We start from the raw sequence: 5,153 nt of genomic DNA on the forward strand, positions 1-5,153 counted from the left end.
TGTACACTCCAAGCTAAAACTGATTGGAAGAGACAAAGAAGGTCACTAAATATTAGGAAAGTGAACAATTCAATAAAAATCAATAACAGCTGTCAATATATATAAACCAAATTCCAGGGCACCCCAGTTCACAAAACAAACACTACTGGGGGCTGGGGATTTAGCTCAGTGGTTCCACTGCCTGCCTCACAAACACAAGGTCCTGAGTTCAATCCCTGGTACAAAAAAAAAAACTTCTAGATATAAAAGGGCAGATCGACATCAACACAATCACAGTGTGACATATACCCACTATAATAGACAGGATGATGTGACAGAAATCAACAAAGAAATAGAGTTCAACCACACCATCAACCAAATAGACTTCGAAGATATCTACAGAGTGTTTTATTCAACAATCTCAAAATACCAGACATGGTGGTGCAGACCTATAATCCCAGCACTCAGGAGGCTGAGACAGGAGGATCGCTACAAATTCAAGGACAGCCTGGGTTACATAATGAGTTCAAGGCCAGACTGAACTACATAGTGAGATCCTGTCTCCAAAAAGAATTATCTCTGCCACTGCCTGCCTCTTTTCCAGTTTGGTTACTGAGAGGAGCCCAGCAGCAACAGCACTTTCACTCCTCATAGACGTTCACATCACTCTTGAATCCCAGAGTGCGAGCGTGATTCTGTTTTCCACAAAAAGAGATCAGTACTTACTGGAGGAAGTTTACATTAGTTTGGAAACAGAAAAGATCCAAGCCAGAAAGCCAGAAAACAAATGATGCTGGCAAAAATAGGGCATGCTTCAGGGACCAAGATACTGTTTTAAAATAGTTTCCTTTACCAGTGTTGAAATATTTTAGTTTCAAGGAGAAGCCTAAGGAGGAGGGAACTGAAACAATAAAGAGAAAGGATGATTGCATGAAAAAAGTTGAGTGTGTAAAATCCAAAGAATTCATAACGTTCAAAAGAGAAAAGTTGATACAAAATGTGCAAAAAGGGGAGTTAGAATACTCAAAAATGTGAACGATTCATTTTTGTTGATTTAGCAAGTAAAATAATAGTTATGTTTGAGTCTTTATTTCTTCTGGTAAATATATATCTGTCTATAAGAAATTTACATGCATTTGTTTCACTTGTGAGTGTAGGAAGGGTGTGGGCCGCATAACCTGGAAAGCACAGGCTGGGTACACAGAGTCGGACTGAGTAGCCATTGCTGATGAGAGTCAGGTGGATCAGAGCCCCCACAGGAAACCAGCCCTGTGGGTCATACAAATACCCTGGAGAAAAAATGTGCGGCAACCTGAGCCTGAGCAGAGGTACTGGGTGGGGTTGGACAAGGTGCAGGTGGAAGCAGGCTACTTACCACGTTCAGCGAGGTGCTCAGGGGTCAGTGGAGGGACTGGCCCCTGGTGAGCTCATCTGAGGATAACTTCCCCCTGTGTAGGCAGCGACTACGTTTGCCAGTCCCAGGATGTTAACCAGTGTACTGCATTTGCCTATGTATGGGAAGATTGGGTAAAAGCACTTCAACTCTACACATAGGAAGAGACATTGTTGTATGATCCAACAAAACAGAGCGACATCCTCCAGTGGCTTCCCCTGGTGTTCAAAGCTCTACACAGCCCAGCTTCAGGTCACATTCGACAGCTATTGCGTGGATTTGTTTTTTACTTATTACGGCCGCATCCTTCTCCTGATCTTGCCCTTTCTCCCCCATCAGAATGTACATCCCTGAGGAGAGAAGGGATTTAACTTGGCTGAGCCTTGCCAGGTGCCCAGTGGATGCACAGGTAGTGTGTTCACAGCATCAGTGACACACTCTGGAGGACAGACAAGGACCAGTGGCTATTCTGTCCTCGGTCCTGACATCAGCTATAAATTCTTTACACTAAAGAAGATGCAAGAGTCCAGGGCCAGGCAGTGGAGGAACTGTTGCAGTTTCTCCTCCTCTAGGTTCCATAGGGACCCCTTTGCCAGCCTGGCTATGGTCCCCTCACTTCGACCGCTGGTGGCCCTTTTCTCTCAAGGCCTTCTCTTTGGTGGTGCTCTTGTTCAGGATGGTGAAGCCAGGCCTTCCAGCAGAGGGCAGTAGAGCACGGCGTTGCGCCTCTGGTACCCAAAGCCAGCTCCGTGTTTGCGACTCCTGTGGGTGGTGGTGGAGGAACCAGGCAGGAGAGGGAATGGATTCTGACCCTGATAGCGAAGGCAACGCCCTAGGGTGGCTCAGAGAGCACACTGCATCAAATGGCACATGAGGCGCAGATAACTAACAGTGAAGCATGCAAGGGCCCCACCCTTCTTGAGTGAGGTCAAAAGGGGTGAAAGAGAAAGAAAGCAAAAAGCACTCCTGCAGGGAGCCAGGTGGCCACACCACTACAAGAGAGGCTGGGAATGCAGGCTTCACTCAGGTGGCAGAAACCCACGTGGAAGAATCCTTAAACCAGCAGCTGTCCAGCAATCTGTGCTCTGAATAGAATGAGTTCTAATTCCAAAGCAGGGACTTCCAAGGTAGTCCAGAAACCAGCCACTGGTCATTGGACTTCACTTTCTTCTCTGCTCATTATTCAGCTTGATCATATCAAGTAAGTTTTGGGTCTGCCAGGTGGCATTCTTTTAGCATCTTCTTCTGCTGGTGTCCTGTCCTTATGGTGGTGCTGAACCGGCTTGTTCACAGTATTAGAAATGTCTGTTGCTTGATTAGGATATTATTATATTTAGCAGAGCCATCTGGAAACCTCATCTGTGAGGATGGAGCCCTGGCTGGAGTCTGGGTGCTGTGCCTCCTCAGCTGATGGGTCACACTGGACACATGGTCATTTCTACCCATGTCCTTGGCCCCTAAATCTAATGGGATTTTCACCATCCCTGTCTACTGAAGAAATATGGGGTCTGTGCTTCCTGGACATCACCAGAAAAGGTGTCTGCTGCTTGAGGGGAAATGTGGAAAGCAAGACAATTGTCACCCTCCAAGGCAATTTTGGTGGGTCAGGAATTTAGCTCAGTTGCTCTGCCTCCTGCCTCACAAGTGCAAGGTCCTGAGTTCAATCCCCAATACAAAAAAAATTTTCTTTTAGCTGTGATATCCCAGCAGAGCAACCTGTACCTCGCCCAGCCCTTGCCATCTCCCCCTGCATGGCAGCATAGCAGAGGGAAAGTGCAGTGGATTTCAACTGAAGTCACATGCTGGGATCCATGTGTCAGAACGAAGCCACACGGTTTGGGTGCTGTGCTGCAGCAACTCTCAGAAATGGAGCATGAACTGGGGGATGGAGCTGAGGACTGCAGTCACCGGCTCGGTGTACTGCAGTGAAATTCCCACCTTACAAGGAGAGCGGTCTCCTTAGCACACACTCCAGATGTCAAATGTCACGGTGCTAACATTCACTTGGCTATAGGGAGAAGGTCATGGCAGGTGACAGCGACTCAGAGTGCCATGGGGTTCTGCAGCCCCCTGGGACCTGAGGATGCCCCACCAGCCCCACTCTTCAGGGCTCTGCACCTCCCCAGCACTGCCACTGGGGACCAGGTTCCCAATACAGGAGCTCTGAAGGATGAGTTCAGGCCACGTCCACACTGAGGCAGAGAAACCTCACAAAACCAACCCTCCCCTCAGAAGCAGCAGGCCGAGCAAAGGGCCCCTCAAGGATGGAGCATCAATGGGCTCCCCACTTTGTGTGCCCCAAACACAACTCACTGCTCTGTGCCTTCTGCACTGGGAAGGTAGGGACCAAAAGCCCAACTCGCAACCTGCCGAGGCATTTGGTGTCCATTTAATGGATGATTCAGCAGAGCAATGCTGATTTTAAGATGCTTGGATTTATTATCATGAAGTAGGAAACAAACCCACTACTAACTACTACATTCTGTGTCTGGTGTCTGTTGGATTTTAGAGATTGCATCCATGTCCCGGAGGTGCCTCAGGGATCCCAGAACCCAAGCACTGGGTCCTTCTGACACCCTCCTCTGCCCAGTGGCTGCACTTACTATTTGAGTCTCACAACCAGAAAACAAGGTACCAAGTTGTGACTGCCAGGACTGTGGTCTCTCTGTCTACCTCTATCTCTATCTGTAGCTCTATTTCTCCATCTACCTCTCCTTCTCTTCCTCTCTCCCTCTCCCTCTTCCTCCCTCCCTTCCTTCCTTCCTTCTTTCTCTCTCCCAGGTCCTGAGTCCCAACCCACAGAAACTGCACTAGCAAAATTGGGCAATTCAGGTTGCTGGGTATAGGGGTGCTTCTCGCACAATAAAACTCAATTTATTGAGCTGGGGATCTAGCTCAGCTGTGCCGCCAACTGCCTCACAAGCACAAGGTCCTGAGTTCAATCCCCAGGACCAAAAAAAAAAAAAAAATCAATTCATCAATGTCACACAGGATTCTGGGTATGTGCAAAGATCTGGACAATGTGTTTCAGATTTTCCTCAAAGGACATGGAAACTCAGAGGACTGCTGCTCAGAGTGGATTCTACCACCTATGAATATTACCTTGTATAAAGATGCGATTGACTGAGGTTCTGAGAGGAGAAACTTATGGTGGTCATCTACGTAGGCCAAAGAAATTCCACCAGCAGAACAGAAGACAGAGCGAGCATGGAGAAGGCAGAGACCAGAGTGCCGGGTCTGAGTGAGCTGGGCATGGTGGCACAGGCTTGTCGTCCTGGTACTGAGGGAGGCTGAGGCAGGAGGATCTCACGTTCAAATCTCACCTGGGCAACTTAGTGAGACCCTGTCTCAAAAACAAAAGATAAAAAAGGATTGAGGATGTAGCTCAAGGGTAGAGAGTCCCTGGATCTGAGCCCCAGTAAGAAAGAAAGGAAAGGAACGGAGCAAGGGAAGGAGAGAGGCAGAAGCCAGAACCACCAGAAGCTGCCTTTTCTCCAGGGTATTTTTGGGGCCTTTGTCCAGAATCAGGTGGCTGTCATTGTGTGGGTCTGTTTCTGTGTCCTCTGTTCTGTCCCCTTGGTCCATGTCTGTTTTTATGCCATCACCATGCTGTTCCCCTTACGGTGCTAGGTACTATAGTTTGAAGTCAAGTGCTGTGATGCCTCCAGCCAGTGCTGATGACAGCTCTAGCTATTCTGGGTCTCTGTGCTTCCATATGAATTTTAGGGTACTTTTCTCGAGTTCTTTCTTTCTTTTTCTTTTTTTTTTTTTTTTTTTTTTT

Source organism: Fukomys damarensis, unplaced genomic scaffold (genome assembly GCF_012274545.1).
Source record: "Fukomys damarensis isolate Sample0158 unplaced genomic scaffold, DMR_v1.0_HiC HiC_scaffold_27, whole genome shotgun sequence".
Classification (NCBI taxonomy): Eukaryota; Metazoa; Chordata; class Mammalia; order Rodentia; family Bathyergidae; genus Fukomys; species Fukomys damarensis.